This window comes from Olea europaea, chromosome 20, assembly GCF_002742605.1.
Source record: "Olea europaea var. sylvestris chromosome 20, O_europaea_v1, whole genome shotgun sequence".
Taxonomy (NCBI): domain Eukaryota; kingdom Viridiplantae; phylum Streptophyta; class Magnoliopsida; order Lamiales; family Oleaceae; genus Olea; species Olea europaea.
The window spans coordinates 10,317,905-10,332,707 of NC_036256.1; positions in this window are offsets into that span (position 1 = coordinate 10,317,905).

Sequence of the window (14,803 nt, forward strand, 5' to 3'; positions counted from 1 at the left end):
CTTAGAATACACATTGTCCCCAGCATGAAAATAAATACATAGAAGGGTTAGAAATTCTCTTAGTAAATCAGTTTGTGTCATTGCTATTGCCCTGGTGAGATTAATATGGGTTGGCTTTCTAATTACATTGTTGCCCACTCACTTGAGAATCTTCCTACAAACAACACAACGAGAATGTTACGATAATAAAATAAATAATCCTAAAACTAAACCTAAGTAATAAGAAAGGGACAGAGCTTGGGTTTCCTCCTAAGAAGCACTTTTTTAAAATCATTAGCTTGACTTTTTGCCATCATTGGTCATGGTGGCTTGAATCAAGTTATTCTATTCTTGAATTTTGTACATCTTTCATTAAGACACTCTTTCTTGGGTATGGAGCATATAACGAGCACTTTTTATTTGTAAATAAAAGAAAATAACAAATCAAATAACAATTAAAAATAAATTAAATCAGGACGAAAAGTAAATTGTCTTTTGCAATGGTGTTAAAAACTTGTTGCATTTTTTCTATCGTAAGTTTATGATATCGAACAAGTAATTTAATAGACGTTTGAGTCCGGATTATCATTCCCATGAGGACTATATTTTAATATCTAATTTAGTATTTCTAGCTACTATTTGACAAAGGTAAACAAAATCTGTGATTGTTATTTTGTTAGACTTGAAAATAGCAAAATTGCACACAAAGATCGGTTGAAAATTCAAATATGGGATGGATATTAGAATATAACAATTTCGTCTATTGATCAAGATTCATAATTTACCCCTCTCGAGTTCTCATTGAGCCTATTTAACTAATTCAATTTAATATCTCTATGCAAATCAAGCTTAGTCAAACAAAATATTAGTTCAAAGAATTAATCTAAGACAACAGTAATTAATATAGGATTCTCTGCCTGTTATACTAATTTATTGAATTTTAATTTGAGGTCTAAATCTAAAATTCACCTCTCAATTTGTAATATATTCACGAAGTCATTAAATAATTGATCAAAGAATTCAAAGCATTAAGTACATAATTAAAATCAACGATATGCATTTAAGGACCTTGAATCTTGAATAAAATAAATAAAGGGTCTTAAAAGATTACATTGTTTGCCCTAATATGAAATTTAGCTAAACATGATAATGGAAAAATAAAAAACTAAATATTTGCATTGAGTACATTACCGGGTTCGATATTAAGCTCCTGTTTGATGCCCATTACTTGAAAATGAAAATGGGGGGAATAGTATTTTTTAGAAAAATGAGTGGTTGAAAAAGAAGGAAAAATTTTCGATTTACTTGTAATATTATTTTATGAAAGATTGTGTGGTTGAAAATAGGAGAGAGAAAAATGAAATGTAATGTAATTTAATTTAATGGGGATCAAACAGGGGCTAAGATGGAGAAAAGATAATGAATCTAGCACCAAGTTCTTTGTCTTGCCTCCAATCTTGATTTCAAAACCTTGATCTTGAATTCCTACTTTTCTTCCTTTCGATGTTCTCTTCAAATCTCACGTTGTATATTTTGTCTCTCAATGTGTGAAATCCTCTTTTGAAGTCCTCCATTCTTATATTTATACTTCGCTTCACGTTTTTCCCAAATTTGGAGTCTTTCTACGCTTTTTTATGAGACAAAACGATGTAACCTTAAAATTGGAGGCGTTGGCCTAAGAGCTATAGTGTAGCATCTAAGCGTTGTGACATTAATCTGGGTATAGCATAGGCACTATGAGTGTAGCGCCTAGGCACTACCTCGCTATTCCAAATCTGCTTCTCTGGCGATTCGTAGCACTTAGGTGTTTGGTTTCTTGTGCCCAGACGCTGATTTACTGTTCCAGAACTCGTCCTTGATTTGTTTGTTCACTTTAGCACCATTTTTACATCACTTCTCCTAACTTTTAAAACAACACTAGCAATCACATCAAAAGCATTCTATACTCATAATATCTAGCAAATAACCAAGTTAAAATTGTATATAATTCATGAGTAAAAAAAAACACTCGTCGAAGGTTGAAACAATAAAAAAATTTGAAGAATATTTATTTGTTGATATATTGACTAGTAATTAGTGAAATCCATCTAAACTAGAGAGTGTGAGGAGTTAGTATAAAAAATCAAAATTAGATCATACATTGGAAAAAGAGCAAAAAGAATAAGTTTGGGTGTGTGAATCTCATGAGTGATGGTGATGAAAAAATAAATTTGATCATTGAGGGACGGGAAGTGAAATAACTTGTGATGTTATAATATCTTAATTAATTTTTTACATACACATACAACAGTCTTGAAATAGAGAAGTGGATATTTATTTTGGTATTGTGGCCTTGAAGCAGTTTATAAATTTAATACACTGATTCCAGTATTGAGACAAAAATGCAGCATATCGAACTAAAATTTTGTTGCTTGTTTGTTTGTTTACTAAATTAGCTTATAGTTTTTTGTTTTGAGGACAAATAAATGTTTAAGTCTGGAGGTGTTTAAGAAGTGCATTTTATACATTTGATCAAGCTTCAAAATATTGATATTTTGTTTTTCTTTTAATAAATTATGGTCTAATCTAGTGTATATTTCATTTATCAGAAAAAACTAGATGATTGGACATGAAATTAGAAGAAATGAGCAAAAAACGACGAAAAAGGCAAAGTCCAAAGTTTGAAGACCAAATTACAAACCAATAGTTGATTAGGACCACAGAACCATAATTGAAGATTGTTAGTAGTCAATTAAATTCTATTAGAAGTCAAAAATGAATGAAATATGATCAAAGCATTTTCCCAAATCAAACAATTTCTAATCATGCAAGTTATATTCCAGATTTTTAACTGAAGATTTAGACCCACCATTTTTGGCATAGTAAACGATCAAATTGAAAACTTCTATTTTAAGCAAAGTTGTATCCTATGAATTAGCTTTCCAATACACTTTAAATCTTCTTAATTGGATAACAGAAGAGAAAGTGATGCTACAAATATTGACGACTATGGAAAGATAAAAGCATGTGCACACGAAGGCAAATTTTCTTATTCGATTGAATCTCTTTTGCAAACCAATTTAGACGTAATTTCCAACCAATTTTTGACTCTTATAAATACTTAATAGCATAATACATTAGGAAAACTTTTCATACTTCAATATACACCATTTATTATCATTAATAGGAGGAAAATTTTATATTTTTGTGACATAATTGAAGGGGACTATAAGAATTCAATCAAGTGAAGGGCTGATCTTGATTTTTGGGCAAAAAAGAAAAGGCAGAAGCGGAGATACATGAAGAAATCATTGAAGAGATTCAAGATTTCAAAATTTATCGTCATCTTCTCAATTTATTAATAATCTGGATTATGTTTGTCCACTTAAACATGTTTTCTTTTAACGCTGCTATTCTAGAATAAGTTTTAATTTTTAAGATGTAGATGATTATTATGAACCTTTTAATATAACTTTAATATTTTGATGTCCAATATGTGTTATTTTTTTAATCTTGCTATTGTTTTTATTGTTTTTCAACCAATTGGCCACTAATTGGAATGATTTGTGAATTTTATTGATTTTGAGAAATAAAGATAAAATAGATAGCACTTATAACAACTATTGTAAAGCCTGGTAGGGGATAGAATTATAATGCTATACTTTACATGATTTCTATAGATGTTATAGTTTTAATGCACACTTTCATAGAGATATAAGAAGGTGACATAAGAGGATATATTTGATTGACATCGAGAGATGCTTTTGATTAATTTAGGAACATTGATCAATAAAAATGTACAAAAATTGTCATGATATTGATTTGTATTAAAATTGATTAATAAATGGCATTCGAAATCTTACATCCTACATAGTTTTATAAAAATCTTCATATATTTGTTCGGTAGAAGAGTTATTTAATTAGTTGGTTTAGTATAAATTCATCAACAAAAATTTGCTATACAATTAAGGTTGAAATTAATTGATCAAATTTATATGTGAAAAATTGTCCTTTGAAAAAGGAAATATTGAATGAATTGGGTCGTTCAAGCTTTTCTTGAGAATATGGTATAGGTTACTTCAACGCCATAGCACCTGGTGCTCAAACATCATTTTGGGGGGGGGGGGATTTTACATTGAGTACCAGAGTGGATTTCAATCCCGATTAAATACATAGTCCTTGTGGGAACAATATCTTACTTATCATTTTATTACTTATTCACGATCCCATACACTTGAAAACATTCAAATGACGTGTTCGGTAAATTTTTGCAAGCATATAAGATCATTAACAAATTATAATAGAGTGAGTAAAAGTATTGTTGCACGAGGGATAAATCTTAAATTGAATAGTATTAATCTATTATCAAATTCGAATGTAAATTTGACAAAAGAAATTTATGTGTTTATTTATACATTATCTAATATAGTTTTGAATTAAATATGAGATGTATGTTGAAGTTAAGAATCGACAGAACCAACCAAGAACACAAATTAAGTATACTACTTGGTCTTTAAATTAAAAAAATTATATAATAATATAATAAGATTTATCTTCATCCAACACAAAAAAGATCACGTTTCTAATGAAATTACACAAAAAGATTGGAAGATTTGGAATGTGTAACTACAAGGGGAAGATGTTGAATCTATTTTTTGTTCTTGTTCTTCAATTTCAAGATTTGATTCTTCTAGTTTTTGATAGTTGTTGCCTTCAAAACCATGCTAGACTTGTTTTTCCCTAGAAATTATGGTAGATTGGCCTCTCTTGATCATGACTCATATTTTATAATCGATGTGAGAGTGGTCTCTTGAATGTTTGCCACCATTGTACTAAAAACTGCCAGAGTAAGGTCAAGAAACGGGTCCAAATCTTTCCATAAAGAGTCTTAGTTGAAAAAGGAAATTGGGTAGATTACCATACAAGAGAGATCTCTTTTGTATGTTTGCCACCTTTTGTACTACAAAATGCTAGAGTAAGGTCAAGAAACGCATCCAATTCTTTCCGTAAAGAGTTTTAGTTGAAGAAGGAAACTGGCCCGATTACCATAGTTTCTACCGTGTGATAGTTTCTACCATGTGACCTCATGGTATATTCCCTTGCAATTACATGGTTAACCTGTTTTGCTCTTGACATCTTCAAGTTTGGAGTTGCGATCACAACTAGCATCTATGAACCAATTACAAGGTGTTTCCTAACCTTTTTTCTAGGGTTAGGATGAGTCATTTTCTTTGAAATTTTAGTAATTTATCTTCTAATTACATCCAATTAATATCTTTTGTTTTTCAATCAACATTCTTTGGTCTGAATTAACTTTTGGATATTTGCAATTTGGCCCTTGAACTTTGTAATTCTTCCTTTTTAGCCAATCTACGTTCATTATTTCAAATTCACTTCCAATCATCAAGTTTTACCTAACAATCAATTTATACAAGAGATTAAGCTATAATTAATAAAAAGCTATATATATATTTGTTCTCAAACAAGCAAGAATGAAACAAAATAGATCAAATAACTTGTCGTTTTTCTCAGGATTGAAATCATTGTGTCAAATCTATAAACAACTCAAAATCACAAACAAAAGTCAATTTCTACTTAACTAATGTAAAATTGATGTAGGTATGTGAAGAATTAAGTAAGACATCATGAATTCACAACTTACTTCAATTCTTAACCCTTAATTTTAAATTTATTATTTCTTCACTCATAACATACATATCCCAAAACTTGTTCATTTAACCCTGATTTTAATGGTGTGATCTAAGTCTAAATTTATATATTAATTCTCCCTCTCTAGTTCGGATAGATTTCACTAACTGTAAGTTAATATTTCAACAAATAAGGATTGTCTATATTTTGATTGCTTCAACTTTTAAAACTCAACTAGGCTAATTATCTCTTGCTAAAAGTCTAATCCTCTCAAATAAGTGTTTGAGGCATAATTATGTATATACTATGTTCTGTTTTATAAACCTACTTTTTCCATATCTGCTGTGGGTATTCTGTTTTATGCATTGGCTGTGTTTTCTTTTTTGAATTTTCTTTTAGGATCTTCAATAAATGTCCTCATTGGGATCTTTTATAGTAACTTTCATTATGAATCATGGTAACTTTCATCTACTTTGAACTTAGGATTCTGACATAATTTTCATTTTATTGGCCTAAAACAATCCACCCAAAAAATTTTACGCATGGAATACTCATTTATCTCAATATCTTCATTTCAATAACCTCCAAACTATATTCAAAATAGTCTATGCATGTATAATATAATGATTTTTGAATTTAGCATCTACGTTCTATTATTTGAACTTATTAAATCGTAAATCAACTCCCAACTTCATGATGCAAAACTTAATTCACGTGTTGTAAGAATATCAAATTCCACATCGATGAGCATAAATTAATCTAAGCAAGTAACTTATTATTTTTCATAAAATAGAACATAGTTCCAAATTTATTTATCATTGTCATTAAGGTCATCTAACCCATACATGCAAGTAAAACAAGATGAAAATCTTGTTGATTTTAAAACTTTTTCACAATTTTCTACTTTTTTCATATATAATAAAGCAGTAAAATTTCAAGATAAACCATAAACTCAATGTTTTTCTCTTCCCCAAACTTAAATTAAACATTACCTTCAATGTCTCAAAATATCATCAAGTAAGCAAAATAAAATGGCAAAAAAGGGAATTAGGACCTTACAAGATGTGTGTCTAAGAATGGAGGCTAGTTTGGAATTACCTACTTTGATTGTGACATATTTTTATAAAATTTTTGACAAGGTTTCCCCTGAAACATAGACTAAACCAATCTGAAAATCAATAAAACCTCATATAGACATTTAAACCAAAAATTTTGGGAACCACTAGTTCCACCAATACCACCACAACTAAAACAAAATACAACTAAACTCGACTCAGTATTTCTACTACAAAACATCATGTCTACATGCAAGCATTACATTAATTATAAACCCTTCTACGAAGTGCACATCAAACAAAATATTAGACAAAGTGTTTAATAAATATGAGTCCCCAACTATACATTACATCCTATAATACGATTAAGATCATGCACTAAATAACGGGTAACTAGGCTCTTAACTTCAGCAGGCTTTCCTTGGTATCTTAAATTCAGCGGTCTCCTGGTAGGAAAAACATGACAAAATATATGAGCTTGTAAATCAGTGAGTGGATAATTTGTAAATAAGTATACTTTTCCCATTTATGCATATTTTCTAAAAAATTTTGCTCTACTAAAACTTCTAGAAATTTTGAAATCTAGTAACACTTTTAAAACCAAACATGAATGCACCATAAAATTCTTTGTTCTTCATTCTAGATAAGCAACTGTAAGATATAATGAATATAAATAATCTGATAACAGTAAATATAAGTGAAAATATCATTTCACAGTACTATAAGCTGAAATCATTACTCTACAAACTGAATAAGCTAATTTCTGTAGTCTGAAATCTAATAAGTTGTATAATACCGAAAATCAAACCATAAAGTACCCAATGAATAACCTTACTCATGTACAGAGTAATCTCGATATATAAGGCGAAGTCATTCACATCTGATAATTTGGTCATACGTACGCAAAACTGCCTCAAAGGCTAATCACCATAGTACACGGCCAAAGCCTATGTGGATTGGGTCCCAAAGACCTTTGATAAACTGGTCATACACCATGAAAATACATTCACAGTAATATAGAGCTGGTAGAATAATCATAATTAGTCATATGCTGTGGAAACACATTCGCATCAATGCAGACTAGGGTAAAATCGCATGGGTACTTTCAGGTGATTTTTAGAAATAACTTTAGTTATGCTGAAACATGTAATATGAATGGAAAATGCTATTGAAATGATTTAATTGAACTGAATTTAAATTTAAAAACAAATTATTATAAATCCACTATATTATAAAAATCATGCTCTCAAATCAACTGTATGAAATAATAAATTTTCTAATCTAACATAAATTTAATAAATATTATTTTCTGAAAAATAAGTTTTATATTCACTCACAAAGTACGAGCTACAAGCTAGACTGCTTGATAAATGTTTCCAATCTCCTTGTCATCACTTGAAATACGATATTAATAACCAATTTAACCACTATCAAATCAAGAAATCTTTAATATCTAGCCCCTGTTTGTTTCCCATTATTTGACAATTAAAATGAAAAATATGACCATTATCTATTACATCAAACCACCATATTTGAATTTATCTCTTGTGTGGACCCATAACGACTATATTTTTCATTCTCACTTTTACATTAATGGGAAACAAACGGGGCCCTAATGTTATAATACATAAACTAAAATTCTCGATACTTGAATAAATTTCCAATTTTTTTCTTTAATTAATTGGAGTTGATTCCACTTTCTAGTCCTTTACTAATAACCAATTCCTCCAATTAATCTTCATCCAAGGCATAAAAATAATTTATCATGGCCCCCCAGGGCACATCCGAGTTGGTGGATCAATCACCTTTGGCGCGCTCGCAACCTCAGCGTGGAGAGTTTGATTCCTGGTGGGAACCTGTGATCCAATAAAGGAGCAATTTATTGGTGGATCAATCACTATGGAGGAAAGCTCTTTTGAGGCCAGGAGTTTAGACCAGGTAGGAACCTGTGATCCAACAAGGGCACAACCTGCGGTTTACCTCCGTTAGTCACTGAGGGGCCGGTGGCTAGGGGTCCAGGATTTAGTCTGACGAAACTGGGACACCTGGGTATCAAAAAAAAAAAAATTTATCCTTTCCAATCTCGTGAAAACTAGCAATCACACTCCAACCAATTAAATATATATCTAGCTCCATAAAATCCTTCTTTCAAGTGAATAATTCCATCACATGATCATTTCCACAATTAATCTTTACTCAATTATCCAATTTAAAAATCTAGGGTTTGCTAGAAGTTGGTATTTCTTACCTTGGCACAAAAAATCTTTCACAAATCAAAAGATTGGCTTGGAATCATGCTCCTTCCTTCAATCTGAAAATTAACCAATAATTCCTTAGAACCCTCTAAAAATTTACCATAATGATACCATAAAATCTTAACCTTTGCCTCTTGAAGAACTAAAGAAACAAGTTTGAAGGAGTTAGCATAAGATTTCTTCCTTCTTCTTCCCTTTCATTCTCTTTTTCCTTCCTTTCTTTCTCTTTTCTTGCCTTTTCCCTTGGTTTTTTCTCTTCTCTGCGTCTTCTCTCTCTCAGCCAGTTTCTAGTGTGTGTGTTGAGAGAAGAAAGGGGTCAAAGGCTGTACTATAAAGGCCCACTTCTCCATATTGCAAGGAAAGTCCCTCTTCTTAAATATAATATAAAATTAAATCCTAAATTTCCAAAAATATATAAGTAAATCCTAAAATTTTATTTTGTCCAACTTAAAACCTTCAAAATATTTTCCACAATAAATTTAGTTCCAAAATTAAAATATTTCATTTTAGTCCTTTTTAACTTTGACTTTGACAATTCAACATTTGATTTTTGACTAAGAAAAATTGAATTGTAGCAGGAAGTTTCATGCAGTAGTGGTGAATCAAAGTGATGACTTTAATTCATGCAATGTAGGTTGCCCCAAGATTACATTATAGTTGAAGGTAGATCAAGTACTGCAAATCAGCGACAATTGTTTGCTGACAATGGAGGTCTCCCAGTTCAACGATAAGGACGATGTGGCCTAGCACGTCAACTGGGTCACCATTAATCCCTATAGTAGCCTGCTGTAAGGCTGTAAGTATATTTTTGAGATAGCCATTTGCTCTAAACTTTTGGAATACAGTTGACCGAGCTCCATTATCCACTAGTGTTCGGTAGACGTCAGTTCCAACCTCAAGCATGGTGATGACTGGGGTATTGCTTTGATCTTGCATTACTCATTGGGAATCGTTTTTTTAATAATCTGAACCATTCAAAGTTTCGCCTTGGATCGATGTTGGTTCAGTATCGTCCTATTCCAAAGCTCTGAAATATTTGAGCTTTGCTAGATGCTTGCTCTTCCTTCGAGATCCCTCCACACATTGATTTCCATCTAATAAAATTATAATTTCTACTTTTGATTGGGTAGGCCTCGCCAAAGATAAGGAGTAGGCATGGGCGGATTTAGAGGTGGGCTGCACTTGGCTGCAGCCCACTGTTGACCAGGCCAGATAGTTAAAAAAAAAAATTGTGTGAATTGCAGTCCAATAGCCCATATGTAACCACATTAGCCCACCAATAATTTCATTCAATAGGCTAGTCCACCTAAATTTTTTTTTTTGTGTTTTAATCTTTAGCCCACTAATTTAACCCAAACCTACTTAAATGTATCAATTGATAAAATCCATTTATCTCATTTCTTTCCATTCCTTACCACGTGAACTTTATCTATTTAATCTATTTTCATTATAATGGTTGTCTAACAGGGCACAATATCCAAATCCAATATCATCCCTCTGGTCTAACCCATTCCCAAAACCAAACTTGAAACCATCTGCGACTTGGATTCTCTCTCTAGTCTCTGAGTCTCTCGCCTCGAGCTCTCGACGCCTTCTATCGGTGATTCAGCAGAAGAAGAAGGTGAAGAAGCTAGAAGGTCTCTCGTTTCTCGGCCTCTTTCTCAAGGTCTTTCGCCTTCACTGCCTTCAGTTACTTTTAAGGGCAAGTACGGAGTATTCTTTTCTTTTTATTTGTTATTTTGATTTGTTTAATGTTTGAATATTGTGATTTTGCTTTTAATCGAGTGCGTGCCAGATGCTTGTTATTATGTGTGTTTGAGTAATTTGAATGTATTATGTAATAATGCTGCTTTCTATTAACTTGTTAGGTGGCCAGACATTTGTATGCTGACTAAAGATAATGCTTGCATGGGAAGCACTTGAATTGTATCTCCAGGCTTGGCCACAAATTTTGATCTGACGTCACCTGATTAGGATTTTTACTTGTTCCTTGAGGTCTTGACATTTATCGGTGTTGTCGCCAGTCGACCTGTGATATCAACAATACTTAGATTGATTGGGGACAGTTAAATTCCTTGTTAAAGAGTGAGGTCTGCGACAGACCTCTCTGTCCCTTACTTATATAAAGACCCCCTCCAAGGTTGTATTCATGGGATTGTATTCCTGAAACCTTTCTAGATATGGGCAAGGTTGCTCGACTACTTTTATTTTCCTTTTATCTGGAATAGGTCTCTTGTCTGACCTTTTTCCCTTTGGCTGAGCTGTAAGGTTTGTACTCCTTTTTTTCTTCTTCATGGTTAGTGTTTGTGCGAAACCCACAAGTGTACGGATCATTGATAAGTAATAGATTTAGTGAGTCGATAGTATCGTCCCGCAGGGAATAAATTTCAATTCAAGTTTACTAGTTATATATGAAATTCGAATTATGTTAAATAAAAGAGAGATTTTGATTTTATTTTTTCTAAAATAATCTAAGAAAACAATAAAAGATTGATTTTTATCAAATTATGGACAATTGTATTGGATTTCGACTCTTCCTATTGTTATGTTATTTATTTCAATTCTTGATTCGTAATCTAGTTATGGTAATGCGTTCTTGATAATCGATAAAGCTATGATATATAATTTTTTTTCCAAAACAAATTAAATATATTCTAACCACGAATCGAATCTATTCCTATCCCGAATTCGAATGGTTAGAATACATTAAAGTTTAGATTATCTATATGATTGCACATATTATAAATGTTATTCCTAACATCTATTGCACATTTATTAATTTTGTCGCATTTTAAATTTATTATGAGTCTTCCAACACTACAACGAGTAACTAATTATCTAATTGGTTGCAATCAATTAAATAATGCAATGGGTATACAAAATTAATCAAGAAACACAAGAATTAAAGTAAAATATTAGTCTTGAATTTAAAATAGATAAACAATAGAGTTCATCTATCCAATACATGAACAAAATTAACCTAGCATGTTATTTAATAAATCACACAAAAAGATTTGGAAAAACATCATTTGGAATTGACAACAATGATTTAAAAGCAAAAATCAATTTTTTATTCATTAATTTTCAACCCTTATTCGTTTATTTTTGTGACTTCTCCTATGGTCTATCCTTTTGTACTTCGCAATGTCTGATGATTGTTTGAGTGGAACATTCACGGTGAAACATTGTTGTTTTTCTTCCACCATTAAAATTATTTCACCTTTTTCATAATCCATTAATGCTCGTATAGTTGCTAAGAATGGTCTCCCCAAAACTAGCAGCATATGTTGAGCAACTATACCAAGGATAATGAAATTAACATGAAAGAAATTATCTCCAACTTTGACAAGCATATCTTCCACCACTCCATAACGATGCTTGAGTGTCCTTTTAGCCAGCTATAGGATTATTGATGCTGTTTTTGAATAATTCAATCCCAATTTCATGTAGATAAATAGTGGTATCAGATTAATACTTGCTCCTGAATCAATTAACACATTTAAGTTATGTGAATTTCCTATAGAACAAGGTACAGTGAAACTCCTTGGATTTTTTTGTTTATGAGGGAGCATCTGCTTTATGATTATGCTACACTCTTTAGTTAATGCTACTGTTTCATCTTCTGGCAGATTTTTCTTCTTGGTCAACATTTCTTTCATAAACTTAGTGTAATTTGAAATTTGTAGAATGACGTCAATGAAAAGAATGTTGATGCAAAGTTGTCTGAGAGCATTCAAGAACTTGTGGAATTGTTTGTCCACTTTATTATTTTACAGCTTTTGAGGAAATGGGATTGGATATATGTATTTATTGATAGAAATGGTTACCTTAATCTGTGGATTGTCTCACCGTTCTTCTTAAGTAACATATGATGATTTTTTAGACTGGCCTAATTGTTTCTCACTTGTGTTTGGTACTTGATTCTCCTAGATCCCTTTCTTCTTCATCGTGATTTTCGACAGCTAAACTCCGATTCTCATTTTGATAGCCTGGACTTGTTCTTCTTTATGCTATCTTTGAAGCTTTTGAGGAAATGGAATATGAGGCACATAAGCTCGAATAAGGGTAGCAGGCTTGATTGATGGTCCCTCGATAATTACATAATTCAAAGCTTCAACCACTAATACATGTTCTCTTAGGTTCTTTTATGTGTCATTTGGCAGGATACCCTATGTCACATTGGCTAATGCAACTGCTATTTGTCCTACCTGAGTTTCCAAAATTTTAATTGTAGCGCTGATTTTGGATTGCAACCTCAATCTTGGTGATGTACTTAGCTAGTATGTCTTCCAAAGATGACTAGTTCTCTTATTGTGGCTGAAATTCTTGTGAGTTGTTCTGAATTTTATATCCTTATCCTTCATTATTAACCCATGAGAAGTTTGGATGCTCGCTCCAACTTGAATGGTAGGTGTTGGAGTAAGGATTGCTTTGTTGTCTCTAAAAGTTCTGTGCATAATAGACCTCTTTAGAGTGATAAACATGCATTGAGGCTAAAGGATAGCTTACAGTTATATGATCTGCCCCATGGCACCACAGACTGGTGCTGATTGGTACACCATGCTCACATTCTACGTTAGTTTGTCCAACATCTTTTTTAGTATTTCCAGCTGAGCTGCCAATATTGTCATTGCATCTATGTTGTAAATCCCCGCTATTTTCCTCGTCACTTCTCTATCCATAGGCTACATGGGCTGGTTTTCTACAATTCATTCGAAAATATCTAAGGCATTGTCCAATGGAATATCCAAGATTGATCCTCTTGCTTAAGCATCGGCTAGTTGAGAGATGCAATTCTCAAGCCTAAATAGAATATGTAGATCTTAGAGTCTTTACGAATGATCAAATTGGGGTACTTTCAAAAGTAATCTTTGAATCTTTCCCATGCTTTCTGGATAGCTCACGAGTCTCTTTATTTGAAAATATGAACTTCATTTCTGACCTAATGAACTCGAGAAGGTGAGAAGAATTTTAAAGTAAATTTCTGCACCATGTCATTTCAAGAAACGATACTCTCAAGATTTAGTGAATTTAACCATTCTCATGCACCTTCCTTTAAAGTGTGAGGGAATAGGCACAATCGAAAAGTATCAACAGACATGCCTTCGTGACTAGTCATCTTGCAAAGCATCAAGAAGGCTTGAAACATGTTCGCGAGCATTTTCAATACATCTTTCGAGGAACCTAATGTCCTGATAATTTTGAAACAAATTGATGACATCTAGGCAAATGTGGAAGTTGGTCTGTCCAAAAGGTGGATATACAATAGTTGGTTACATCGGAGTTTGGACTGAATTCACATAACCCCTAAGAGCGTCTCCATGGTGGGCAGCTGCTCTTGGCAGATCTTGTTGTTCTGACGGATTTCGTGACAATTGTTTTGATTTTGATTTTAATTTTGCTACATTTTTCTAGTTTCTCTCTGTTCTTTTCTTTGTTGTTTGGAAGTTCTTTTGATTTCAGGATCCAATGGTATGAATTCAATTTCTCTAGAATCTTCTATAAACTGCCCCCAAAAAAAGAGATTAGGTGCGCAATTAATAGCCTAAAATAAATTCTACAAAATCTAATAAAGTCAAATTTAATATTTTATTTCCTGGCAATGGTGTCAAATACTTGTTCATGTAAAACCCGCAAGTATATGAGATTGTTGACAAATAATAAATTTAGTGAGTTAAAAATATCGTCCCACAAGGAATAAATTTCAATTCAAATTTACTAGTTATGTATGGAATTTGAATTATGTGAAATAAAGAGAGATTATTATTATTATTATTATTATTATTATTATTATTATTATTATTATTATTATTATTATTATTATTATTATTATTATTTTGCTAAATTAATCTAAGAAAACAATAAAAGATTGATTTTTATCAAATT